The sequence below is a fragment of the Musa acuminata genome, chromosome BXJ2-1 (assembly GCF_036884655.1).
Source record: "Musa acuminata AAA Group cultivar baxijiao chromosome BXJ2-1, Cavendish_Baxijiao_AAA, whole genome shotgun sequence".
Taxonomy (NCBI): Eukaryota; Viridiplantae; Streptophyta; class Magnoliopsida; order Zingiberales; family Musaceae; genus Musa; species Musa acuminata.
In genome coordinates, this window is record NC_088338.1 from 26177745 (window position 1) to 26203222 (window position 25478).

Below are 25478 nucleotides of genomic sequence, written 5' to 3' on the forward strand. Positions count from 1 at the left end.
GAGTCCTAACAGAATGTCCCTCTCAATTAGGACTCTCCTAGCTAGAGTCCTAACAGTTTTACATGAATGTCCCTCTCAATTAGGACTCTCCAAGCTAGAGTCCTAACAGACCCGCCCTCTTCAAATCAGCCTTGTCCTCGAGGCTGATGATTCGTGAATTCTGGGAATTTGATCTTCAAGTGATCATAGTTCTCCCAAGTGGCATCTTCTATTGGTAGGTTCGCCCACTGTGTTAGCAATTCATTAGTGGGTCGTCATCGTCGAGTCATGATCCGTCGATCAACAGTGGCACTTGGCAGGGTCTGGAGTTCTCTTTGGGTAGTCATATTTGGTGGGTGGCTTTGGGCTGTCTTCAAGCACCTATTTAAAACTTCCGTCTAGCCATCGGATTTTGGGTGATATGCTATACTCCTTTTCAATTTAGTACCTGTTAGGACTCTAGCTTGGAGAGTCCTAATTGAGAGGGACATTCATGTAAAACTGTTAGGACTTTAGCTAGGAGAGTCCTAATTGAGAGGGACATTCTGTTAGGACTCTAGTTAGGAGAGTCCTAATTGAGAGGGACATTCATGTAGGAGGTTTTCTCTTAGAGAAGAATTAGGAGTTGTAAGGGAATAGGAGTCTTGAGTAGGAGTCCTATTAGGAGTTGGTTAGAAGTAAGAGTCTTAAGTAGGAGTCATATTAGGAGTTAGGGTTTAGAAGCCCTATAAATAGCCATGTATTCCTCCTCTTTTCTCAAGCAATAGATGAATCTTTTCTGCAGCCTTTGAGTAGCAACTTGGAGGGAGGAACCCCTATAGAGTTCCAAGGAGGCCGATCCCCTAAAGAGATCAACCCCAAGTTTAGAATCTGCAAGGGTTCTATCACCTGGTATCAGAGCAGCGTTCTTGGCATCTCGCTGCCCTTTCACAGCCATCCATCAACCCTCCACAACCATCCAAAGCAATTCCCACAATTGCTTAAAAGATCGTCACCGAATTCCGCCATCATCTCCACCACCACGGATCATCCTTTGATCTCCCCGTGAATTGCAACAGGTTCTGGTTTCCTACCTTACTGCTGCTGCAATTTAGTTATCCTTATTCGAAAATCCAAAAAAAAAAAAAAAAAAAAAAAATCGTTTTTATATTGCTGCATAAACTTTTCGTCACAAAGTTTTCATCTCTATGACGAAAGATATATTGCAGAATTCCAGCCGCATATCACCATCTGTTTGATCTTGCTACTGTGCTTTTTCTATCCAAATTTCTACGAAATTTTTATGACATCTTTGACACTTCTTAACAGTGGATTTCCCTTTGGTTTCATCAAAAAATTCTCAATATAAACTACTGATCTTTTATGTCCAATCTGCTGCACTTGAATTGCAGAATTCAAGCCGCATAGCACCATCTGTTTGATCTTGCTACTGTGCTTTTTCTATCCAATTTTCTACGAAATTTTTATGACATCTTTGACACTTCCTAACAGTAGATTTCCCTTTGGTTTCATCGAAAAATTCTCAATATAAACTACTGATCTTTTATGTCCAATCTGCTACACTTGAAAATCTATGCTGCAGAAAATTTCAACTGCATATCGTTGCCTTAACCCATCTATTTGCAATCTTTTTTGAATGAAATTTCTTATAGACCTCATATATCATCTTGGCTTCCATCTAAGATTGATCTATTAAGAAATTCATCTCTAAAAACGATTTTATGTTGCTGCAAATTTTCATCGTAACCCGCTGAAATTTTTCGACGATAATTCTGCAATTGCAACTTGCACCAATTTCTTTGCTGTTATACTGCCAAAATTTTCTTGATTAAATTAGATATCCTTGCTGTCATATAAACTGTGATTTTGTTATCAATTCCCTCCTCAATTCTCTTAAGTTTTTGGTGGAAATTACGTCGAGAAACCGTTGTTTCTTTGACGACAATTCTACTCTTACAAGACAGCACATACTTGCTGCAACTTCCACGGATTTCTGTCAAACCTTTGCTATCATCTACCACAGATCCAAAACTTTCATCCAGAGCCCTAAAACTCTACCAAACCACACCCTCAAACTGCACCCAAAACAGCCACAAAACAAGCCTAAACCGTAGCCTACATCCACCAATCCACCAACACTTTCGACCATCACTTCTCTCAACCTATACATGCCTTTAACCCAACAGCAAAAGAGAGATCTTAACATCATTGATTTGGGGCCATATACTATGGCATCTAAGGAGGCAATCAATGCTAAATTCGAAGCCTTGGAGGCGCGAATGGAGGATAAGATTCGGACGCTCTTTACCGAACTCAGATTGGGCCGACCACTAAGCCCGAAGAAATCATATCAAAGAGAGAGCTTTGCCCAATCACACCAAGCCCGAAGAGATGACTTCCAAGAGAGGGAAAGCTCTATGACCAACCCCAACTATCCATGCATGAGAGTGGACTTCCCTAGATGGGAAGAAGGAGACCCGATTGGTTGGATTTCGCATGCGGAGCGATATTTTCGGTACCACAAAACCGCGGATGTATCTATGGTGAAAATTACAGCTATACATCTTGAAGGGGATGCTATTCAATGGTTTGACTGGTTTGAACATACTTATGGAGTCCTTTCATGGCGACAATTCAAAGAAGAACTGCTGATTCGCTTCAGACCAACCGATTACGAGAATATTGACAAACAACTAGCAAAGATCCGACAAACCTCCACCATTCAGGAGTACCAAACCAGGTTTGAAAGGTTATCTAATCAAAATCATGATTGGTCTCAAAAACAGCTATTGAGGACCTTCATTGAGGGCTTGAAGCCGGAGATCCGAGGAGAAGTTAAAGCGCGACAACCGTATACGCTTATGGCAGCCATCTCTTTCGCACGACATCAAGAGGAGCAATTGAACCATGAAGCTCGGAGGACTAGGGTCACTCCTCAACCAGTAATATTGAAGCCCTCAGCCCCCCCTACTGTCGACCAAGTCCCTGCACCAAAGAGGTTAACAGGAGAAGAGCTTCGGGAGCGATATGCGAAGGGGTTATGTTGGCATTGTGACGAGCCGTGGAGCCGTGAGCATCGCTGCAGTAAAGGAGGACTTCTTATGATTGAACCGATAGAAGAAGAGGTCATTGAACATCCAAAAGAGAGCTTTGAATATGAAGAAGAAGATGCAGAAGAAGAGCCACAACCGACCGAAGTTACGGTACATACACTAGCTAGCTACTCAAACCCGCAAACGATGAAAATTGGAGGCCTTCTCAAACAACAACCAATCACTGTTCTCATCGACACGGGCAGTACTACTAACTTCCTAAATAGTAAGCTTGCTGTTCGGATATCATTACCTATCGAGAATCGCTGCAAGTTTGATGTTAAGGTCGCCGACGGACGGATTTTGAATTGTGATCATAGGCGCTTGCAGGAGAAACTATTGCTGGAGGACCAAGAGATAATTGCAGATTTCTTCCTTCTCCCTCTTAACAATCATGAGGCCATGCTCAGAATTAAATGGTTGATGACATTAGGTGATATTTCCTGGAATTTTATAAAACTAATTATGAAATTTTACAGTAAGGAGAAACAGGTGACATTGCACGGGAAACGTGGGGGCGACATAACAACGATTTGTACACAACAAATGGAGAATGTTTTGCATAAAGCATACAGCGGCTTTTTGGTACAACTTGAGCAGCAAACTAAGGGAGAGCTAACAGAATTTGAAGATCCAAATCTACTTCCTTTGCTTGCTGAATTTTCAAATATATTTGACGAACCGCGCAACCTACCTCTTACCTGTCGGCATGATCATTGTATAATGATTCTTCCAGGAAAATCTTCAGCAAATGCTCAGCCATATCAGTATCCACATCTCCAGAAGGATGAAATAGAAAGGATTATAAAAGAGATGCTCGAAACAGGAGTTATTCGGCCAAGTTGCAACCTCTACTCTTCGCCGGTGCTACTTGTATGCAAGAATGACGGAACAAGGCGAATATGTGTTGATTACCGAGCTCTCAATGGCATAATCATCAAGGACAAATACTTTATTCAAATAGTAGATGAATTGCTAGATGAAAGGGAGCACAAATCTTTACAAAGCTGGACCTTTGATCCGGGTATCATCAAATACGAGCATGCGAAGAAGACATACGGAAAACCACATTTTGAACACACAACAACCACAAATTTTTGCTTTCTTCAACAAAAGGTGGAATATCTTGGGCATATCATATCAGAGGAAGGTGTGGCAGTGGACCCCTTCAAAATTGGAGCAATGCAAAACTGGCCGACCTCGAGAAACATAAAATTGCTACATGGCTTTCTGGGTTTAACAGGCTACTACCGCAAGTTCGTGAAAAACTATGGAAAGATCAGTGCACCACTTACTCCCTTACTAGAAAAAAATGTCTTCCAATGGTTGAACAGAGCCTCCGCTGCCTTCAACAAACTTAAGGCAGCTATGACGACGACGCCGGTGCTAACACTACCAGATTTCAACCGACCCTTCATTATTGAGGTCGACACATCTGGAGTCAGAATTGGAGCCATTCTCATGCAAGATGGTCGACCACTCGCATACACTAGCAAGGCATTATCTCCCTCCGATCAAAATATGTCAACATATGATAAGGAGATGCTCGCCATTGTGCGTGCAGCAACGAGGTGGAGATTGTACTTGATCAGGCGATACTTTCAAATCAAGACCGACCATAAAAGCCTAAAATATCTCTTGGAACAGAAGATATCTTCCCCCGAGCAGCAAAAATGGGTAACAAAACTTCTTGGATTTGATTTTGAAATAACTTACAAAAAGGGGAAAGAGAATGTTCTTGCAGATGCGCTTTCGCAACTACCCGAGCAAGTTGAAGTTTCGACCGTTTCACTTCCGACCAGCGACTTCCTTCAGGATATTAAGATGGAATGGCAAGAAGATTCAGATACTAGTAAGATTATAAAAAAATTGGAGGAAGCACCAAGCCCCATGGCTCATTACAATTGGGACTCAAAAGAATTACACTATAAGGGACGCATTGTGCTTGTGACAAATTCTACTTGCATCTTCAATAGCAGATTTTGGACAAAGTTATTCTATATGCAGGGTACTAAATTGAAAAGGAGTACGACATATCACCCACAAACCAATAGCCAATCGGAAGTTTTAAACAGGTGCTTGGAGACAGCCCAAAGCCACCCACCAAATATGACTACCCAAAGAGAACTCCAGACCCAGCTAAGTGCCATTATTGATCGACGGATCGTGACTCGACGACGACAACCCACTAATGAAGTGCTAATACAGTGGGCGAACCTACCAAAAGAAGATGCCACTTGGGAGAACTATGACGACTTGAAGATCAAATTCCCAGAATTCATGAATCATCAGCCTCGAGGACAAGGCTGATTTGAAGAGGGCGGGTTTGTTAGGACTCTAGCTTGGAGAGTCCTAATTGAGAGGGACATTCATGTAAAACTGTTAGGACTTTAGCTAGGAGAGTCCTAATTGAGAGGGACATTCTGTTAGGACTCTAGTTAGGAGAGTCCTAATTGAGAGGGACATTCATGTAGGAGGTTTTCTCTTAGAGAAGAATTAGGAGTTGTAAGGGAATAGGAGTCTTGAGTAGGAGTCCTATTAGGAGTTGGTTAGAAGTAAGAGTCTTAAGTAGGAGTCATATTAGGAGTTAGGGTTTAGAAGCCCTATAAATAGCCATGTATTCCTCCTCTTTTCTCAAGCAATAGATGAATCTTTTCTGCAGCCTTTGAGCAGCAACTTGGAGGAAGGAACCCCTATAGAGTTCCAAGGAGGCCGATCCCCTAAAGAGATCAACCCCAAGTTTAGAATCTGCAAGGGTTCTATCAGTACCCTGCATATGGAATAACTTTGTCCAAAATCTGCTCGTGAAGATGCAAGTAGAATTTATCGTAAGCACAATACGTCCCTTATAGTGTAATTCTTTTGGGTCCCAATTGTAATGAGCCATGGGGCTTGGTGCTTCCTCCAATTTTTTTATAATCTTACTAGTCTCTGAATCTTCCTGCCATTCCATCTTAATATCCTTAAGAAAGTCGCTGGTTGGAAGTAAAACGACCAAAAATTCAGCTTGCTCAGGTAGCTGCGAAAGCGCATCTGCAACAACATTCTCTTTCCACATTTTGTAAGTTATTTCATAATCAAATCCAAGAAGTTTTGTTACCCATTTTTGCTGCTTGGGGGAAGATATCTTCTGCTCCAAGAGATATTTTAGGCTTTTATGGTCGGTCTTGATTTGAAAGTATCGCCTGATCAAGTACAATCTCCACCTCGTTGCTGCACGCACAATGGCGAGCATCTCCTTATCATATGTTAACATATTTTGATCGGAGGGAGATAATGCCTTGCTAGTGTAGCAATTTTATGTTTCTCGAGGTCGGCCAGTTTTGCATTGCTCCAATTTTGAAGGGGTCCACTGCCACACCTTCCTCTGATATGATATGCCCAAGATATTCCACCTTTTGTTGCAGAAAGCAAAAATTCGTGGTTGTTGTGTGTTCAAAAGGTGGTTTTCCGTATGTCTTCTTCGCATGCTCGTATTTGATAATACCCGGATCAAAGGTCCAGCTTTGTAAAGATTTGTGCTCCCTTTCATCTAGCAATTCATCTACTATTGGAATAAAGTATTTGTCCTTGATGATTATGCCATTGAGAGCTCGGTAATCAACACATATTCGCCTTGTTCCGTCCTTCTTGCGTACAAGTAGCACCGGCAAAGAGTAGAGGTTGCAACTTAGCCGAATAACTCCTGTTTCGAGCATCTCTTTTATAATCCTTTCTATTTCATCCTTCTGGAGATGTGGATACTGGTATGGCTGAGCATTTGCTGAAGATTTGCCTGGAAGAATCATTATACAATGATCATGCCGACAGGTAAGAGGTAGGTTGCGCGGTTCGTCAAATATATTTGAAAATTCAGCGAGCAAAGGAAGTAGATTTGGATCTTCAAATTCTGTTGGCTCTCCCTTAGTTTGCTGCTCAAGTTGTACCAAAAAGCCGCTGCATGCTTTATGCAAAACATTCTCCATTTGTTGTGTGCAAATCGTTGTTATGTCGCCCCCACGTTTCCCGTGCAATGTCACCTGTTTCTCCTTACTGTAAAATTTCATAATTAGTTTCATAAAATTCCAGGAAATATCACCTAATGTCGTCAACCATTTAATTCTGAGCATGGCCTCATGATTGTTAAGAGGGAGAAGGAAGAAATCTGCAATTATCTCCTGCAAGCGCCTATGATCACAATTCAAAATCCGTCCGTCGGTGACCTTAACATCAAACCTGCAGCGATTCTCGATAGGTAATGATATCCGAACAGCAAGCTTACTATTTAGGAAGTTAGTAGTACTGCCCGTGTCGATGAGAACAGTGATTGGTTGTTGTTTGAGAAGGCCTCCAATTTTCATCGTTTGCGGGTTTGAGTAGCTAGCTAGTGTATGTACCGTAACTTCGGTCGGTTTTGGCTCTTCTTCTGCATCTTCTTCTTCATGTTCAAAGCTCTCTTTTGGATGTTCAATGACCTCTTCTTCTATCGGTTCAATCATAAGAAGTCCTCCTTTACTACAGCGATGCTCACGGCTCCACGGCTCGTCACAATGCCAACATAACCCCTTCGCATATCGCTCCAAAAGCTCTTCTCCTGTTAACCTCTTTGGTGCAGGGACTTGGTCGACAGTAGGGGGGGCTGAGGGCTTCAATATTACTGGTTGAGGAGTGACCCTAGTCCTCCGAGCTTCATGGTTCAATTGCTCCTCTTGATGTCGTGCGAAAGAGATGGCTGCCATAAGCGTGTACGGTTGTCGCGCTTTAACTTCTCCTCGGATCTCCGGCTTCAAGCCCTCAATGAAGGTCCTCAATAGCTGTTTTTGAGACCAATCATGATTTTGATTAGATAACCTTTCAAACCTGGTTTGGTACTCCTGAATGGTGGAGGTTTGTCGGATCTTTGCTAGTTGTTCGTCAATATTCTCGTAATCGGTTGGTCTGAAGCGAATCAGCAGTTCTTCTTTGAATTGTCGCCATGAAAGGACTCCATAAGTATGTTCAAACCAGTCAAACCACTGAATAGCATCCCCTTCAAGATGTATAGCTATAATTTTTACCATAGATACATCCGCGGTTTTGTGGTACCGAAAATATCGCTCCGCGTGCGAAATCCAACCAATCGGGTCTCCTTCTTCCCATCTAGGGAAGTCCACTCTCATGCATGGATAGTTGGGGTTGGTCATAGAGCTTCCCCTCTCTTGGAAGTCATCTCTTCGGGCTTGGTGTGATTGGGTAAAGCTCTCTCCTTGATATGATTTCTTCGGGCTTAGTGGTCGGCCCAATCTGAGTTCGGTAAAGAGCGTCCGAATCTTATCCTCCATTCGCACCTCCAAGGCTTCGAATTTAGCATTGATTACCTCCTTAGATGCCATAGTATATGGCCCCAAATCAATGATGTTAAGATCTCTCTTTTGCTATTGGGTTAAAGGCATGTATAGGTTGAGAGAAGTGATGGTCGAAAGTGTTGGTGGATTGGTGGATGTAGGCTACGGTTTAGGCTTGTTTTGTGGCTGTTTTGGGTGCAGTTTGAGGGTGTGGTTTGGTAGAGTTTTAGGGCTCTGGATGAAAGTTTTGGATCTGTGGTAGATAGTAGCAAAGGTTTGACAGAAATCCGTGGAAGTTGCAGCAAGTATGTGCTGTCTTGTAAGAGTAGAATTGTCGTCGAAGAAACAACGGTTTCTCGACGTAATTTCCACCAAAAACTTAAGAGACTTGAGGAGGGAATTGATAGCAAAATCACAGTTTATATGACAGCAAGGATATCTAATTTAATCAAGAAAATTTCGGCAGTATAACAGCAAAGAAATTGGTGCAAGTTGCAATTGCAGAATTATCGTCAAAAAATTGCAGCAACATAAAATCGTTTTTAGAGATGAATTTCTTAATAGATCAATCTTAGATGGAAGCCAAGATGATATATGAAGTCTATAAGAAATTTCATTCAAAAAAGATTGCAAATAGATGGGTTAAGGCAACGATATGCAGCTGAAATTTTCTGCAGCATAAATTTTCAAGTGCAGCAGATTGGACATAAAAGATCAGTAGTTTATATTGAGAATTTTTCGATGAAACCAAAGGGAAATCTACTGTTAGGAAGTGTCAAAGATGTCATAAAAATTTCGTAGAAATTTGGATAGCAAAAGCACAGTAGCAAGATCAAACAGATGGTGCTATGCGGTTGGAATTCTGCAATGTATCTTTCGTCGTAGAGATGAAAACTTTGTGACGAAAAGATTATGCAGCAATACAGGAACGATTTTTTTTTTTTTTTTTGGATTTTCGAATAAGGATAACTAAATTGCAGCAGCAGTAACGTAGGAAACCAGAACCTGTTGCAATTCATGGGGAGATCAAAGGATGATCCGTGGTGGTGGAGATGATGGCGGAATTCGGTGACGATCTTTTAAGCAATTGTGGGAATTGCTTTGGATGGTTGTGGAGGGTTGATGGATGGCTGTGAAAGGGCAGCGAGACGCCAAGAACGCTGCTCTGATACCAGGTGTTAGAACCCTTGCAGATTCTAAACTTGGGGTTGATCTCTTTAGGGGATCGGCCTCCTTGGAACTCTATAGGGGTTCCTCCCTCCAAGTTGCTGCTCAAAGGCTGCAGAAAAGATTCATCTATTGCTTGAGAAAAGAGGAGGAATACATGGCTATTTATAGGGCTTCTAAACCCTAACTCCTAATAGGACTCCTACTTAAGACTCTTACTTCTAACCAACTCCTAATAGGACTCCTACTCAAGACTCCTATTCCCTTACAACTCCTAATTCTTCTATAAGAAAAAACCTCCTACATGAATGCCCCTCTCAATTAGGACTCTCCTAGCTAGAGTCCTAACAGAATGTCCCTCTCAATTAAGACTCACCTAGCTAGAGTCCTAACAGTTTTACATGAATGTCCCTCTCAATTAGGACTCTCCAAGCTAGAGTCCTAACACGGGCAAGAGGCTCCGGACGTTGATGCGCCGACTGCGACGTGCACATAGGTGAGAGACGAAGCTCGCGAAACGGGTGCGATAATGGCAGCACTAAATCACCGGATCCCATCAAAACACCGAAGTTTAGCGTGCTTGGGCCAGAGTAGTACTACGATGGGTGACCCCCTGGGAAGTCCTCGTGTTGCACTCCTTTTTGCATCCCGGGATACGAAACATCTCCCGTAGAGCTCCGAGACGATTGTTTTGGGGTTGGAAAATTGCTGTGACCGCTACGCAGTCAGTATCGAGGGGCTCGGAGAGAGCTTTCCGGATTGGGGTCGCAATAGCGATTCCTAGATCGTTCTAGAAAGTGCCGATGGTTTCGGCACGCGCTTGCCGTGACCGATACGCAGTCGTCGGGCTAGGGCTAGGAGAGAGCTTGCAATAGGGATTTCGTGAACGTTCGAGAAAGCGACGACGGTTTCGTGACGGGCAAGAGGCTCCGGACGTTGATGCGCCGACCGCGACGTGCACATAGGCGAGGGACGAAGCTCGCGAAACGGGTGCGATAATGGTAGCACTAAATCACCGGATCCCATCAAAACACCGAAGTTTAGCATGCTTGGGCCAGAGTATTACTACGATGGGTGACCCCCTGGGAAGTCCTCGTGTTGCACTCCTTTTTGCATCCCGGGATACGAAACATCTCCCGTAGAGCTCCGAGACGATTGTTTTGGGGCTGGAAATTTGCTGTGACCGCTACGCAGTCAGTATCGAGGGGCTCCGAGATAGCTTTCCGGATTGGGGTCGCAATAGCGATTCCGAGATCGTTCAAGAAAGTGCCGATGGTTTCGGCACGCGCTTGCCGTTGGTTTCGGCACGCGCTTGCCGTGACCGATACGCAGTCGTCGGGCCAGGGCTCGGAGAGAGCTTGCAATAGGGATTTCGTGAACGTTCGAGAAAGCGCCGACGGTTTCGTGGCGGGCAAGAGGCTCCGGACGTTGATGCGCCGACCGCGACGTGCACATAGGCGAGGGACGAAGCTCGCGAAACGGGTGCGATAATGGCAGCACTAAATCACCGGATCCCATCAAAACACCGAAGTTAAGCGTGCTTGGGCCAGAGTAGTACTACGATGGGTGACCCCTTGGGAAGTCCTCGTGTTGCACTCCTTTTTGCATCCCGAGATACGAAACATCCCCCGTAGAGCTCCGAGACGTTTGTTTTGGGGCTGGAAATTTGCTGTGACCGCTACGCAGTCAGTATCGAGGGGCTCGGAGAGAGCTTTCCGGATTGGGGTCGCAATAACAATTCCTAGATCGTTCTAGAAAGTGCCGATGGTTTCGGCACGCGCTTGCCGTAACAGATACGCAGTCGTCGGGCTAGGGCTCGGATATAGCTTGCAATAGGGATTTCGTGAACGTTCGAGAAAGCGCCGACGGTTTCGTGACGGGCAAGAGGCTCCGGACGTTGATGCGCCGACCGCGACGTGCACATAGGCGAGGGACGAAGCTCGCGAAACGGGTGCGATAATGGCAGCACTAAATCACCGGATCCCATCAAAACACCGAAGTTAAGCGTGCTTGGGCCAGAGTATTACAACGATGGGTGACCCCTTGGGAAGTCCTCGTGTTGCACTCCTTTTTGCATCCCGGGATACGAAACATCTCCCGTAGAGCTCCGAGTCGTTTGTTTTGGGGCTGGAAATTTGCTTTGACCGCTACGCAGTCAGTATCGAGGGGCTCAAAGAGAGCTTTCCGGATTGGGGTCGCAATAGCGATTCCTAGATCGTTCTAGAAAGTGCCGATGGTTTCGGCACGCGCTTGCCGTGACCGATACGCAGTCGTCGGGCTAGGGCTCGGAGAGAGCTTGCAATAGGGATTTCGTGAACGTTCGAGAAAGCGACGACGGTTTCGTGACGTGCAAGAGGTTCCGGACGTTGATGCGCCGACCGCGACGTGCACATAGGCGAGGGACGAAGCACGCAAAACGGGTGCGATAATGCCAGCACTAAATCACCGGATCCCATCAAAACTCCGAAGTTAAGCGTGCTTGGGCCAGAGTAGTACTAGGATGGGTGACCCCCTGGGAAGTCCTCGTGTTGCACTCCTTTTTGCATCCCGGGATTCGAAACATCTCCCGTAGAGCTCCGAGACGATTGTTTTGGGGCTGGAAATTTGCTGTGACCGCTACGCAGTCAGTATCCAGGGGTTCGGAGAGAGCTTTCCGGATTGCGGTCGCAATAGCGATTCCTAGATCGTTCTAAAAAGTGCCGATGGTTTCGGCACGCGCTTGCCGTGACCGATACGCAGTCGTCGGGCTAGGACTCGGAGAGAGCTTGGAAAAGGGATTTCGTTAACGTTCGAGAAAGCGATGACGGTTTCGTGACGGGCAAGAGGCTCCGGACGTTGATACGCCGACCGCGACTTGCACATAGGCGAGGGACGAAGCACGCGAAACTGGTGCGATAATGCCAGCACTAAATCACCGGATCCCATCAAAACTCCGAAGTTAAGCGTGCTTGGGACAGAGTAGTACTACGATGGGTGACCCCCTGGGAAGTCCTCGTGTTGCACTCCTTTTTGCATCCCGGGATACGAAACATCTCCCGTAGAGCTCCGAGACGATTGTTTTGGGGCTGGAAATTTGCTGTGACCGCTACGCAGTCAGTATCGAGGGGCTCGGAGAGAGCTTTCCGAACTGGGGTCGCAATAGTGATTCCGAGATCGTTCTATAAAGTGCCGAAGGTTTCGGCACGCGCTTGCCGTGACCGATACGCAGTCGTCGGGCTAGGGCTCGGAGAGAGCTTGCAATAGGGATTTCGTGAACGTTCGAGAAAGCGCCGACGGTTTCGTGACGGGCAAGAGGCTCCGGACGTTGATACGTCGATCGCGACTTGCACATAGGCGAGGGACGAAGCACGCGAAACGGGTGCGATAATGCCTGCACTAAATCACCGGATCCTATCAAAACTCCGAAGTTAAGCGTGCTTGGGCCAGCGTAGTACTAGGATGGGTGACCCCCTGGGAAGTCCTCGTGTTGCACTCCTTTTTGCATCCCGGGATTCGAAACATCTCCCGTAGAGCTCCGAGACGATTGTTTTGGGGCTGGAAATTTGCTGTGACCGCTACGCAGTCAGTATCGAGGGGCTCGGAGAGAGCTTTCCGGATTGCGGTCGCAATAGCGAATCCGAGATCGTTCTATAAAGTGCCAATGGTTTCGGCACGCGCTTGCCGTGACCGATACGCAGTCGTCGGGCTTGGGCTCGGAGAGAGCTTGAAATAGGGATTTCGTGAATGTTCGAGAAAGCATCGACGGTTTCGTGACGGGCAAGAGGCTCCGGACGTTGATACGCCGACCGCGACTTGCACATTGGCGAGGGACGAAGCACGCGAAACGGGTGCGATAATGCCAGCACTAAATCACCGGATCCTATCAAAACTCCGAAGTTAAGCGTGCTTGGGCCAGAGTAGTACTACGATGGGTGACCCCATGGGAAGTCCTCGTGTTGCACTCCTTTTTGCATCCCGGGATACGAAACATCTCCCGTAGAGCTCCGAGACGATTGTTTTGGGGCTGGAAATTTGCTGTGACCGCTACGCAGTCAGTATCGAGGGGCTCGGAGAGAGCTTTCCGAACTGGGGTCGCAATAGCGATTCCGAGATCGTTCTATAAAGTGCCGATGGTTTCGGCACGCGCTTGCCGTGACCGATACGCAGTCGTCGGGCTAGGGCTCGGAGAGAGAGCTTGCAATTGGGATTTCGTGAACGTTCGAGAAAGCGCCGATGGTTTCGTGACGGGCAAGAGGCTCCGGACGTTGATACGCCGACCGCGACGTGCACATAGGCGAGGGACGAAGCACGTGAAACGGGTGCGATAATGCCTGCACTAAATCACCGGATCCCATCAAAACTCCGAAGTTAAGCGTGCTTGGGCCAGCGTAGTACTAGGATGGGTGACCCCCTGGGAAGACCTCGTGTTGCACTCCTTTTTGCATCCCGGGATTCGAAACATATCCCGTAGAGCTCCGAGACGATTGTTTTGGGGCTGGAAATTTGCTGTGACCGCTACGCAGTCAGTATCGAGGGGCTCGGAGAGAGCTTTCCGGATTGCGGTCGCAATAGCGATTCCGAGATCGTTCTAGAAAGTGCCAATGGTTTCGGCACGCGCTTGGGCCAGCGTAGTGTTTCTTTTGGGGCTGGAAATTTGCTGTGACCGCTACGCAGTCAGTATCGGGGGGCTCAAAGAGAGCTTTCCGGATTGGGGTCGCAATAGCGATTCCGAGATCGTTCTAGAAAGTGCCGATGGTTTCGGCACGCGCTTGCCGTGTCCGATACGCAATCGTCGGGCTAGGGCTCGGAGAGAGCTTGCAATAGGGATTTCCTGAACGTTCGAGAAAGCGCCGACGGTTTCGTGACGGGCAAGAGGTTCCGGACGTTGATGCGCCGACCGCGACGTGCACATAGGCGAGGGACGAAGCTCGCGAAACGGGTGCGATAATGGCAGCACTAAATCACCGGAACCCATCAAAACACCGAAGTTAAGCATGCTTTGGCCAGAGTAGTACTACGATGGGTGACCCCCTGGGAAGTTCTCGTGTTGCACTCCTTTTTGCATCCCGGGATACGAAACATCTCCCGTAGAGCTACGAGACGTTTGTTTTGGGGCTGGAAATTTGCTTTGACCGCTACGCAGTCAGTATCGAGGGGCTCAAAGAGAGCTTTCCGGATTGGGTCGCAATAGCGATTCCTAGATCATTCTAGAAAGTGCCGATGGTTTCGGCACGCGCTTGCCGTGACCGATACGCAGTCGTCGGGCTAGGGCTCGGAGAGAGCTTGCAATAGGGATTTCGTGAACGTTCGAGAAAGCGACGACGGTTTCGTGACGGGCAAGAGGCTCCGGACGTTGATGCGCCGACCGCGACGTGCACATAGGCGAGGGACGAAGCTCGCGAAACGGGTGCGATAATGGCAGCACAAAATCACCGGATCCCATCAAAACACCGAAGTTAAGCGTGCTTGGGCCAGAGTAGTACTACGATGGGTGACCCCTGATAGAACCCTTGCAGATTCTAAACTTGGGGTTGATCTCTTTAGGGGATCGGCCTCCTTGGAACTCTATAGGGGTTCCTCCCTCCAAGTTGCTGCTCAAAGGCTGCAGAAAAGATTCATCTATTGCTTGAGAAAAGAGGAGGAATACATGGCTATTTATATGGCTTCTAAACCCGAACTCCTAATAGGACTCCTACTTAAGACTCTTACTTCTAACCAACTCCTAATAGGACTCCTACTCAAGACTCCTATTCCCTTACAACTCCTAATTCTTCTCTAAGAAAAAACCTCCTACATGAATGTCCCTCTCAATTAGGACTCTCCTAACTAGAGTCCTAACAGAATGTCCCTCTCAATTAGGACTCTCCTAGCTAGAGTCCTAACAGAATGTCTCTCTCAATTAGGACTCCCCTAGCTAAAGTCCTAACAGTTTTACATGAATGTCCCTCTCAATTAGGACTCTCCTAGCTAGAGTCCTAACATTTTTACATGAATGTCCCTCTCAATTAGGACTCTAGCTTGCAGACCCGCCCTCTTCAAATCAGCCTTGTCCTCGAGGCTGATGATTCATGAATTCTGGGAATTTGATCTTCAAGTCGTCATAGTTCTCCCAAGTGGCATCTTCTTTCGGTAGGTTCGCCCACTGTATTAGCACTTCATTAGTGGGTCGTCGTCGTCGAGTCACGATCCGTCGATCAATAATGGCACTTGGCTGGGTCTGGAGTTCTCTTTGGGTAGTCATATTTGGTGGGTGGCTTTGGGCTGTCTCCAAGCACCTGTTTAAAACTTCCGGTTGGCTGTTGGTTTGTGGGTGATATGTCGTACTCCTTTTCAATTTAGTACCCTGCATATAGAATAACTTTGTCCAAAATCTGCTATTGAAGATGCAAGTAGAATTTGTCACAAGCACAATGCGTCCCTTATAGTGTAATTCTTTTGAGTCCCAATTGTAATGAGCCATGGGGCTTGGTGCTTCCTCCAATTTTTTTATAATCTTACTAGTATCTGAATCTTCTTGCCATTCCATCTTAATATCCTCAAGGAAGTCGCTGGTCGGAAGTGAAACGGTCGAAACTTCAACTTGCTCGGGTAGCTGCGAAAGCGCATCTGCAAGAACATTCTCTTTCCCCTTTTTGTAAGTTATTTCAAAATCAAATCCAAGAAGTTTTGTTACCCATTTTTGCTGCTCGGGGGAAGATATCTTCTGTTCCAAGAGATATTTTAGGCTTTTATGGTCGGTCTTGATTTGAAAGTATCGCCTGATCAAGTACAATCTCCACCTCGTTGCTGCACGCACAATGGCGAGCATCTCCTTATCATATGTTGATATATTTTGATCGGAGGGAGATAATGCCTTGCTAGTGTATGCGAGTGGTCGACCATCTTGCATGAGAATGGCTCCAATTCTGACTCCAGATGTGTCGGCCTCAATAATGAAGGGTCGGTTGAAATCTGGTAGTGTTAGCACCGGCGTCGTCGTCATGGCTGCCTTAAGTTTGTCGAAGGCAGTGGAGGCTCTGTCCAACCATTGTAAGACATTTTTTTCTAGTAAGGAAGTAAGTGGTGCACTGATCTTTCCATAGTTTTTCACGAACTTGCGGTAGTAGCCTGTTAAACCCAGAAAGCCATGTAGCAATTTTATGTTTCTCGAGGTCGGCCAGTTTTGCATTGCTCCAATTTTGAAGGGGTCCACTGCCACGCCTTCCTCTGATATGATATGCCCAAGATATTCCACCTTTTGTTGCAGAAAGCAAAAATTCGTGGTTGTTGTGTGTTCAAAAGGTGGTTTTCCGTATGTCTTCTTCGCATGCTCGTATTTGATGATACCCGGATCAAAGGTCCAGCTTTGTAAAGATTTGTGCTCCCTTTCATCTAGCAATTCATCTACTATTGGAATAAAGTATTTGTCCTTGATGATTATGCCATTGAGAGCTCGGTAATCAACACATATTCGCCTTGTTCCGTCCTTCTTGCGTACAAGTAGCACCGGCGAAGAGTAGAGGTTGCAACTTGGCCGAATAACTCCTGTTTCGAGCATCTCTTTTATAATCCTTTCTATTTCATCCTTCTGGAGATGTGGATACTGATATGGCTGAGCATTTGCTGAAGATTTGCCTGGAAGAATCATTATACAATGATCATGCCGACAGGTAAGAGGTAGGTTGCGCGGTTCGTCAAATATATTTGAAAATTCAGTAAGCAAAGGAAGTAGATTTGGATCTTCAAATTCTGTTGGCTCTCCCTTAGTTTGCTGCTCAAGTTTTACCAAAAAGCCGCTGCATGCTTTATTATGCAAAACATTCTCCATTTGTTGTGTGCAAATCGTTGTTATGTCGCCCCCACGTTTCCCGTGCAATGTCACCTGTTTCTCCTTACTGTAAAATTTCATAATTAGTTTCATAAAATTCCAAGAAATATCACCTAATGTCGTCAACCATTTAATTCTGAGCATGGCCTCATGATTGTTAAGAGGGAGAAGGAAGAAATCTGCAATTATCTCTTGGTCCTGCAGCAATAGTTTCTCCTGCAAGCGCCTATGATCACAATTCAAAATCCGTCCGTCGATGACCTTAACATCAAACCTGCAGCGATTCTCGATAGGTAATGATATCCGAACAGCAAGCTTACTATTTAGGAAGTTAGTAGTACTGCCCGTGTCGATGAGAACAGTGATTGGTTGTTGTTTGAGAAGGCCTCCAATTTTCATCGTTTGCGGGTTTGAGTAGCTAGCTAGTGTATGTACCGTAACTTCGGTCGGTTGTGGCTCTTCTTCTGCATCTTCTTCTTCATGTTCAAAGCTCTCTTTTGGATGTTCAATGACCTCTTCTTCTATCGGTTCAATCATAAGAAGTCCTCCTTTACTACAGCGATGCTCACGGCTCCACGGCTCGTCACAATGCCAACATAACCCCTTCGCATATCGCTCCCGAAGCTCTTCTCCTGTTAACCTCTTTGGTGCAGGGACTTGGTCGATAGTAGGGGGGGCTGAGGGCTTCAATATTACTGGTTGACGAGTGACCCTAGTCCTTCGAGCTTCATGGTTCAATTGCTCCTCTTGATGTCGTGCGAAAGAAATGGCTGCCATAAGCGTGTATGGTTGTCGCGCTTTAACTTCTCCTCGGATCTCCGGCTTCAAGCCCTCAATGAAGGTCCTCAATAGCTGTTTTTGAGACCAATCATGATTTTGATTAGATAACCTTTCAAACCTGGTTTGGTACTCCTGAATGGTGGAGGTTTGTCGGATCTTTGCTAGTTGTTCGTCAATATTCTCGTAATCGGTTGGTCTGAAGCGAATCAGCAGTTCTTCTTTGAATTGTCGCCATGAAAGGACTCCATAAGTATGTTCAAATCAGTCAAACCACTGAATAGCATCCCCTTCAAGATGTATAGCTGCAATTTTCACCATAGATACATCCGCGGTTTTATGGTACCGAAAATATCGCTCCGCGTGCGAAATCCAACCAATCGGGTCTCCTTCTTCCCATCTAGGGAAGTCCACTCTCATGCATGGATAGTTGGGGTTGGTCATAGAGCTTCCCCTCTCTTGGAAGTCATCTCTTCGGGCTTGGTGTGATTGGGCAAAGCTCTCTCCTTGATATGATTTCTTCGGGCTTAGTGGTCGGCCCAATCTGAGTTCGGTAAAGAGCGTCCGAATCTTATCCTCCATTCGCGCCTCCAAGGCTTCGAATTTAGCATTGATTGCCTCCTTAGATGCCATAGTATATGGCCCCAAATCAATGATGTTAAGATCTCTCTTTTGCTGTTGGGTTAAAGGCATGTATAGGTTGAGAGAAGTGATGGTCGAAAGTGTTGGTGGATTGGTGGATGTAGGCTACGGTTTAGGCTTGTTTTGTGGCTATTTTGGGTGCAGTTTGAGGGTGTGGTTTGGTAGAGTTTTAGGGCTGTGGATGAAAGTGTTGGATCTGTGGTAGATGGTAGCAAAAGTTTGACAGAAATCCGTGGAAGTTGCAGCAAGTATGTGCTGTCTTGTAAGAGTAGAATTGTCGTCGAAGAAACAACGGTTTCTCGACGTAATTTCCACCAAAAACTTAAGAGAATTGAGGAGGGAATTGATAGCACAATCACAGTTTATATGACAGCAAGTATATCTAATTTAATCAAGAAAATTTCGGCAGTATAACAGCAAAGAAATTGGTGCAAGTTGCAATTGCAGAATTATCGTCGAAACATTTCAGCGGGCTACGATGAAAATTTGCCGCAACATAAAATCGTTTTTAGAGATGAATTTCTTAATAGATCAATCTTAGATGGAAGCCAAGATGATATATGAAGTCTATAAGAAATTTCATTCAAAAAAGATTGCAAATAGATGGGTTAAGGCAACGATATGCAGCTGAAATTTTCTGCAGCATAGATTTTCAAGTGCAGCAGATTGGACATAAAAGATCAGTAGTTTATATTGAGAATTTTTCGATGAAACCAAAGGGAAATATACTGTTAGGAAGTGTCAAAGATGTCATAAAAATTTCGTAGAAATTTGGATAGAAAAAGCACAGTAGCAAGATCAAACAGATGGTGCTATGCGGCTTGAATTCTGCAATTCAAGTGCAGCAGATTGGACATAAAAGATCAGTAGTTTATATTGAGAATTTTTTGATGAAACCAAAGGGAAATCCACTGTTAAGAAGTGTCAAAGATGTCATAAAAATTTTGTAGAAATTTGGATAGAAAAAGCACAGTAGCAAGATCAAACAGATGGTGCTATGCGGCTGGAATTCTGCAATGTATCTTTCGTCGTAGAGATGAAAACTTTGTGACGAAAAGTTTATGCAGCAATATAGGAACGATTTTTTTTTTTTTTTTTTTTTTAGATTTTCGAATAAGGATAACTAAATTGCAGCAGCAGTAAGGTAGGAAACCAGAACCTATTGCAATTCACGGGGAGATCAAAGGATGATCCGTGGTGGTGGAGATGATGGCGGAATTCGGTGACGATCTTTTAAGCAATTGTGGGAATTGCTTTGGATGGTTGTGGAGGGTTGATGGATGGCTGTGAAAGGGCAGCGAGACGCCAAGAACGCTGCTCTGATACCAGGTGATAGAACCCTTGCAGATTCTAAACTTGGGGTTGATCTCTTTAGGGGATCGGCCTCCTTGGAACTCTATAGGGGTTCCTCCCTCCAAGTTGCTGCTCAAAGGCTGCAGAAAAGATTCATCTATTGCTTGAGAAAAGAGGAGGAATACATGGCTATTTATAGGGCTTCTAAACCCGAACTCCTAATAGGACTCTTACTTAAGACTCTTACTTCTAACCAACTCCTAATAGGACTCCTACTCAAGACTCCTATTCCCTTACAACTCCTAATTCTTCTCTAAGAAAAAACCTCCTACATGAATGTCCCTCTCAATTAGGACTCTCCTAACTAGAGTCCTAACAGAATGTCCCTCTCAATTAGGACTCTCCTAGCTAGAGTCCTAACAGAATGTCCCTCTCAATTAGGACTCTCCTAGCTAAAGTCCTAACAGTTTTACATGAATGTCCCTCTCAATTAGGACTCTCCTAGCTAGAGTCCTAACATTTTTACATGAATGTCCCTCTCAATTAGGACTCTCCAAGCTAGAGTCCTAACAACCCCCTGGGAAGTCCTCGTGTTGCACTCCTTTTTGCATCCCGGGATACGAAACATCTCCCGTAGAGCTCCGAGTGTTTGTTTTGGGGCTAGAAATTTGCTGTGACCGCTACGCAGTCAGTATCGAGGGGCTCAAAGAGAGCTTTCCGGATTGGGGTTGCAATAGCGATTCCTAGATCGTTCAAGAAAGTTCCGATGGTTTCAGCACGCGCTTGCCGTGACCGATACGCAGTCGTCGAGATAGGGCTCGGAGAGAGCTTGCAATAGGGATTTCGTGAACGTTCGAGAAAGCGCCGATGGTTTCGTGACGGGCAAGAGGCTCCGGACGTTGATGCGCCGACCGCGACGTGCACATAGGCGAGGGACGAAGCTCGTGAAACGGGTGCGATAATAACAGCACTAAATCACCGGATCCCATCAAAACACCGAAGTTAAGCGTGCTTGGGCCAGAGTAGTACTACGATGGTTGACCCCCTGGGAAGTCCTCGTGTTGCACTCCTTTTTGCATCCCGGGATATGAAACATCTCCCTTAGAGCTCCGAGATGTTTGTTTTGGGGCTGGAAATTTGTTTTGACCGCTACACAGTCAGTATCGAGGGGCTCAAAGAGAGCTTTCCGGATTGGGGTCGCAATAGCGATTCCTAGATCGTTCTAGAAAGTGCCGATGGTTTCGGCACGCGCTTGCCGTGACCGATACGCAGTCGTCGGGCTAGGGCTCGGAGAGAGCTTGCAATAGGGATTTCGTGAACGTTCGAGAAAGCGACGACGGTTTCGTGACGGGCAAGAGGCTCCGGACGTTGATGCGCCGACCGCGACGTGCACATAGGCGAGGGACGAAGCTCGCGAAACGGGTGCGATAATGGCAGCACTAAATCACCGGATCCCATCAAAACACCGAAGTTAAGCGTGCTTGGGCCAGAGTAGTACTACGATGGGTGACCCCCTGGGAAGTCCTCGTGTTGCACTCATTTTTGCATCCCGGGATACGAAACATCTCCCGTAGAGCTCCGAGTGTTTGTTTTGGGGCTGGAAATTTGCTGTGACCGCTACGCAGTCAGTATCGAGGGGCTCAAAGAGAGCTTTCCGGATTGGGGTCGCAATAGCGATTCCGAGATCGTTCTAGAAAGTGCCGATGGTTTCGGCACGCGCTTGCCATGACCGATACGCAGTCGTCGGGCTAGGGCTCGGAGAGAGCTTGCAATAGGGATTTCGTGAACGTTCGAGAAAGCGCCGACGGTTTCGTGACGGGCAAGAGGTTCCGGACGTTGATGCGCCGACCGCGACATGCACATAGGCGAGGGACGAAGCACGCAAAACGGGTGCGATAATGCCAGCACTAAATCACCGGATCCCATCAAAACTCCGAAGTTAAGCGTGCTTGGGCCAGAGTAGTACTAGGATGGGTGACCCCCTGGGAAGTCCTCGTGTTGCACTCCTTTTTGCATCCCGGGATTTGAAACATCTCCCGTAGAGCTCCGAGACATTTGTTTTGGGGCTGGAAATTTGCTTTGACCACTACGCAGTCAGTATCGAGGGGCTCAAAGAGAGCTTTCCGGATTGGGGTCGCAATAGCGATTCCTAGATCGTTCTAGAAAGTGCCGATGGTTTCGGCACGCGCTTGCCGTGACCGATACGCAGTCGTCGGGCTAGGGCTCGGAGAGAGCTTGCAATAGGGATTTCGTGAACGTTCGAGAAAGCGACGACGGTTTCGTGACGGGCAAGAGGCTCCGGACGTTGATGCGCCGATCGCGACGTGCACATAGGCGAGGGACGAAGCTCGCGAAACGGGTGCGATAATGCCAGCACTAAATCACCGGATCCCATCAAAACACCGAAGTTAAGCGTGCTTGGGCCAGAGTAGTACTACGATAGGTGACCCCCTGGGAAGTCCTCGTGTTGTACTACTTTTTGCATCCCGGGATTCGAAACATCTCCCGTAGAGCTCCGAGACGTTTGTGTTGGGGCTGGAAATTTGCTGTGACCGCTACGCAGTCAGTATCGAGGGGCTCGGAGAGAGCTTTCCGGATTGCGGTCGGAATAGCGATTCCGAGATCATTCTAGAAAGTGCCGATGGTTTCGGCACGCGATTGCCGTGACCGATATGCAGTCGTCGGGCTAGGACTCGGAGAGAGCTTGCAATAGGGATTTCGTGAACGTTCGAGAAAGCGCCGACGGTTTCGTGACGTGCAAGAGGCGCCGGACGTTGATACACCGACCGCGACGTGCACATAGGCGAGGGACGAAGCACGCGAAACTGGTGCGATAATGCCAGCACTAAATCACCGGATCCCATCAAAACTCCGAAGTTAAGCGTGCTTGGGACAGAGTAGTACTACGATGGGTGACCCCCTGGGAAGTCCTCGTGTTGCACTCCTTTTTGCATCCCGGGATACGAAACATCTCCCGTAGAGCTCCGAGACGATTGTTTTGGGGCTGGAAATTTGCTGTGACCGCTACGCAGTCAGTATCGAGGGGCTCGGAGAGAGCTTTCCGAACTGGGGTCGCAATAGCGATTCCGAGATCGTTCTATAAAGTGCCGAAGGTTTCGGCACGCGCTTGCCGTGACCGATACGCAGTCGTCGGGCTAGGGCTCGGAGAGAGCTTGCAATAGGGATTTCGTGAACGTTCGAGAAAGCGCCGACGGTTTCGTGACGGGCAAGAGGCTCCGGACGTTGATACGTCGACCGCGACTTGCACATAGGCGAGGGACGAAGCACGCGAAACGGGTGCGATAATGCCTGCACTAAATCATCGGATCCTATCAAAACTCCGAAGTTAAGCGTGCTTGAGCCAGAGTAGTACTACGATAGGTGACCCCTTGGGAAGTCCTCGTGTTGTACTACTTTTTGCATCCCGGGATTCGAAACATCTCCCGTAGAGCTCCGAGACGTTTGTGTTGGGGCTGGAAATTTGCTGTGACCGCTACGCAGTCAGTATCGAGGGGCTCGGAGAGAGCTTTCCGGATTGCGGTCGGAATAGCGATTCCGAGATCATTCTAGAAAGTGCCGATGGTTTCGGCACGCGCTTGCCGTGACCGATATGCAGTCGTCGGGCTAGGACTCGGAGAGAGCTTGCAATAGGGATTTCGTGAACGTTTGAGAAAGCGCCAACGGTTTCGTGACGTGCAAGAGGCGCCGGACGTTGATACACCGACCGCGACGTGCACATAGGCGAGGGACGAAGCACGCGAAACTGGTGCGATAATGCCAGCACTAAATCACCGGATCCCATCAAAACTCCGAAGTTAAGCGTGCTTGGGACAGAGTAGTACTACGATGGGTGACCCCCTGGGAAGTCCTCGTGTTGCACTCCTTTTTGCATCCCGGGATACGAAACATCTCCCGTAGAGCTCCGAGACGATTGTTTTGGGGCTGGAAATTTGCTGTGACCGCTACGCAGTCAGTATCGAGGGGCTCGGAGAGAGCTTTCCGAACTGGGGTCGCAATAGCGATTCCGAGATCGTTCTATAAAGTGCCGAAGGTTTCGGCACGCGCTTGCCGTGACCGATACGCAGTCGTCGGGCTAGGGCTCGGAGAGAGCTTGCAATAGGGATTTCGTGAACGTTCGAGAAAGCGCCGACGGTTTCGTGACGGGCAAGAGGCTCCGGACGTTGATACGTCGACCGCGACTTGCACATAGGCGAGGGACGAAGCACGCGAAACGGGTGCGATAATGCCTGCACTAAATCACCGGATCCTATCAAAACTCCGAAGTTAAGCGTGCTTGGGCCAGCGTAGTACTAGGATGGGTGACCCCCTGGGAAGTCCTCGTGTTGCACTCCTTTTTGCATCCCGGGATTCGAAACATCTCCCGTAGAGCTCCGAGACGATTGTTTTGGGGCTGGAAATTTGCTATGACCGCTACGCTGTCAGTATCGAGGGGCTCGGAGAGAGCTTTCCGGATTGCGGTCGCAATAGCGAATCCGAGATCGTTCTATAAAGTGCCAATGGTTTCGGCACGCGCTTGCCGTGACCGATACGCAGTCGTCGGGCTAGGGCTCGGAGAGAGCTTGAAATAGGGATTTCGTGAACGTTCGAGAAAGCATCGACGGTTTCGTGACGGGCAAGAGGCTCCGGACGTTGATACGCCGACCGCGACTTGCACATTGGCGAGGGACGAAGCACACGAAACGGGTGCGATAATGCCAGCACTAAATCACCGGATCCTATCAAAACTCCGAAGTTAAGCGTGCTTGGGCCAGAGTAGTACTACGATGGGTGACCCCATGGGAAGTCCTCGTGTTGCACTCCTTTTTGCATCCCGGGATACGAAACATCTCCCGTAGAGCTCCGAGACGATTGTTTTGGGGCTGGAAATTTGCTGTGACCGCTACGCAGTCAGTATCGAGGGGCTCGGAGAGAGCTTTCCGAACTGGGGTCGCAATAGCGATTCCGAGATCGTTCTATAAAGTGCCGATGGTTTCGGCACGCGCTTGCCGTGACCGATACGCAGTCGTCGGGCTAGGGCACGGAGAGAGCTTGCAATAGGGATTTCGTGAACGTTCGAGAAAGCACCGACGGTTTCGTGACGGGCAAGAGGCTTCGGACGTTGATACGCCGACCGCGACGTGCACATAGGCGAGGGACGAAGCACGTGAAACGGGTGCGATAATGCCTGCACTAAATCACCGGATCCCATCAAAACTCCGAAGTTAAGCGTGCTTGGGCCAGCGTAGTACTAGGATGGGTGACCCCCTGGGAAGACCTCGTGTTGCACTCCTTTTTGCATCCCGGGATTCGAAACATCTCCCGTAGAGCTCCGAGACGATTGTTTTGGGGCTGGAAATTTGCTGTGACCGCTACGCAGTCAGTATCGAGGGGCTCGGAGAGAGCTTTCCGGATTGCGGTCGCAATAGCGATTCCGAGATC

The 25478-nt window shown here is 47.2% G+C and overlaps 11 non-coding genes and 9 pseudogenes across 11 annotated transcripts; all 20 read left to right on the plus strand.

Moving 5' to 3' along the window:
* Positions 1–10060: 10060 nt before the first annotated feature.
* On the plus strand, positions 10061–10179 carry LOC135602817 (5S ribosomal RNA; annotated as a pseudogene).
* A 350-nt stretch (positions 10180–10529) lies between these two features.
* Positions 10530–10648, plus strand: LOC135604619 (5S ribosomal RNA; annotated as a pseudogene).
* Positions 10649–11021: 373 nt separating this feature from the next.
* Positions 11022–11140, plus strand: LOC135601701 (5S ribosomal RNA; annotated as a pseudogene).
* Positions 11141–11490: 350 nt separating this feature from the next.
* On the plus strand, positions 11491–11609 carry LOC135603842 (5S ribosomal RNA; annotated as a pseudogene).
* Positions 11610–11959: 350 nt separating this feature from the next.
* Positions 11960–12078, plus strand: LOC135600268 (5S ribosomal RNA). Its single transcript, XR_010482594.1, has one exon. It is a non-coding gene; the product is annotated as a 5S ribosomal RNA (ribosomal RNA).
* Positions 12079–12428: 350 nt separating this feature from the next.
* On the plus strand, positions 12429–12547 carry LOC135600795 (5S ribosomal RNA). Its single transcript, XR_010483109.1, has one exon. It is a non-coding gene; the product is annotated as a 5S ribosomal RNA (ribosomal RNA).
* Positions 12548–12897: 350 nt separating this feature from the next.
* LOC135600442 (5S ribosomal RNA) lies at positions 12898–13016 on the plus strand. Its single transcript, XR_010482763.1, has one exon. It is a non-coding gene; the product is annotated as a 5S ribosomal RNA (ribosomal RNA).
* Positions 13017–13366: 350 nt separating this feature from the next.
* LOC135599916 (5S ribosomal RNA) lies at positions 13367–13485 on the plus strand. The gene has a single exon (XR_010482255.1). It is a non-coding gene; the product is annotated as a 5S ribosomal RNA (ribosomal RNA).
* Positions 13486–13837: 352 nt separating this feature from the next.
* Positions 13838–13956, plus strand: LOC135599411 (5S ribosomal RNA). The gene has a single exon (XR_010481885.1). It is a non-coding gene; the product is annotated as a 5S ribosomal RNA (ribosomal RNA).
* Positions 13957–14457: 501 nt separating this feature from the next.
* Positions 14458–14576, plus strand: LOC135604185 (5S ribosomal RNA; annotated as a pseudogene).
* A 6414-nt stretch (positions 14577–20990) lies between these two features.
* On the plus strand, positions 20991–21109 carry LOC135601725 (5S ribosomal RNA; annotated as a pseudogene).
* Positions 21110–21459: 350 nt separating this feature from the next.
* LOC135601806 (5S ribosomal RNA) lies at positions 21460–21578 on the plus strand (annotated as a pseudogene).
* A 349-nt stretch (positions 21579–21927) lies between these two features.
* Positions 21928–22046, plus strand: LOC135600279 (5S ribosomal RNA). Its single transcript, XR_010482605.1, has one exon. It is a non-coding gene; the product is annotated as a 5S ribosomal RNA (ribosomal RNA).
* Positions 22047–22396: 350 nt separating this feature from the next.
* On the plus strand, positions 22397–22515 carry LOC135602969 (5S ribosomal RNA; annotated as a pseudogene).
* A 350-nt stretch (positions 22516–22865) lies between these two features.
* On the plus strand, positions 22866–22984 carry LOC135600796 (5S ribosomal RNA). The gene has a single exon (XR_010483110.1). It is a non-coding gene; the product is annotated as a 5S ribosomal RNA (ribosomal RNA).
* Positions 22985–23334: 350 nt separating this feature from the next.
* Positions 23335–23453, plus strand: LOC135604426 (5S ribosomal RNA; annotated as a pseudogene).
* A 350-nt stretch (positions 23454–23803) lies between these two features.
* Positions 23804–23922, plus strand: LOC135600797 (5S ribosomal RNA). The gene has a single exon (XR_010483111.1). It is a non-coding gene; the product is annotated as a 5S ribosomal RNA (ribosomal RNA).
* Positions 23923–24272: 350 nt separating this feature from the next.
* On the plus strand, positions 24273–24391 carry LOC135600443 (5S ribosomal RNA). The gene has a single exon (XR_010482764.1). It is a non-coding gene; the product is annotated as a 5S ribosomal RNA (ribosomal RNA).
* Positions 24392–24741: 350 nt separating this feature from the next.
* LOC135599917 (5S ribosomal RNA) lies at positions 24742–24860 on the plus strand. The gene has a single exon (XR_010482256.1). It is a non-coding gene; the product is annotated as a 5S ribosomal RNA (ribosomal RNA).
* A 350-nt stretch (positions 24861–25210) lies between these two features.
* On the plus strand, positions 25211–25329 carry LOC135599422 (5S ribosomal RNA). The gene has a single exon (XR_010481886.1). It is a non-coding gene; the product is annotated as a 5S ribosomal RNA (ribosomal RNA).
* Positions 25330–25478: the final 149 nt, after the last annotated feature.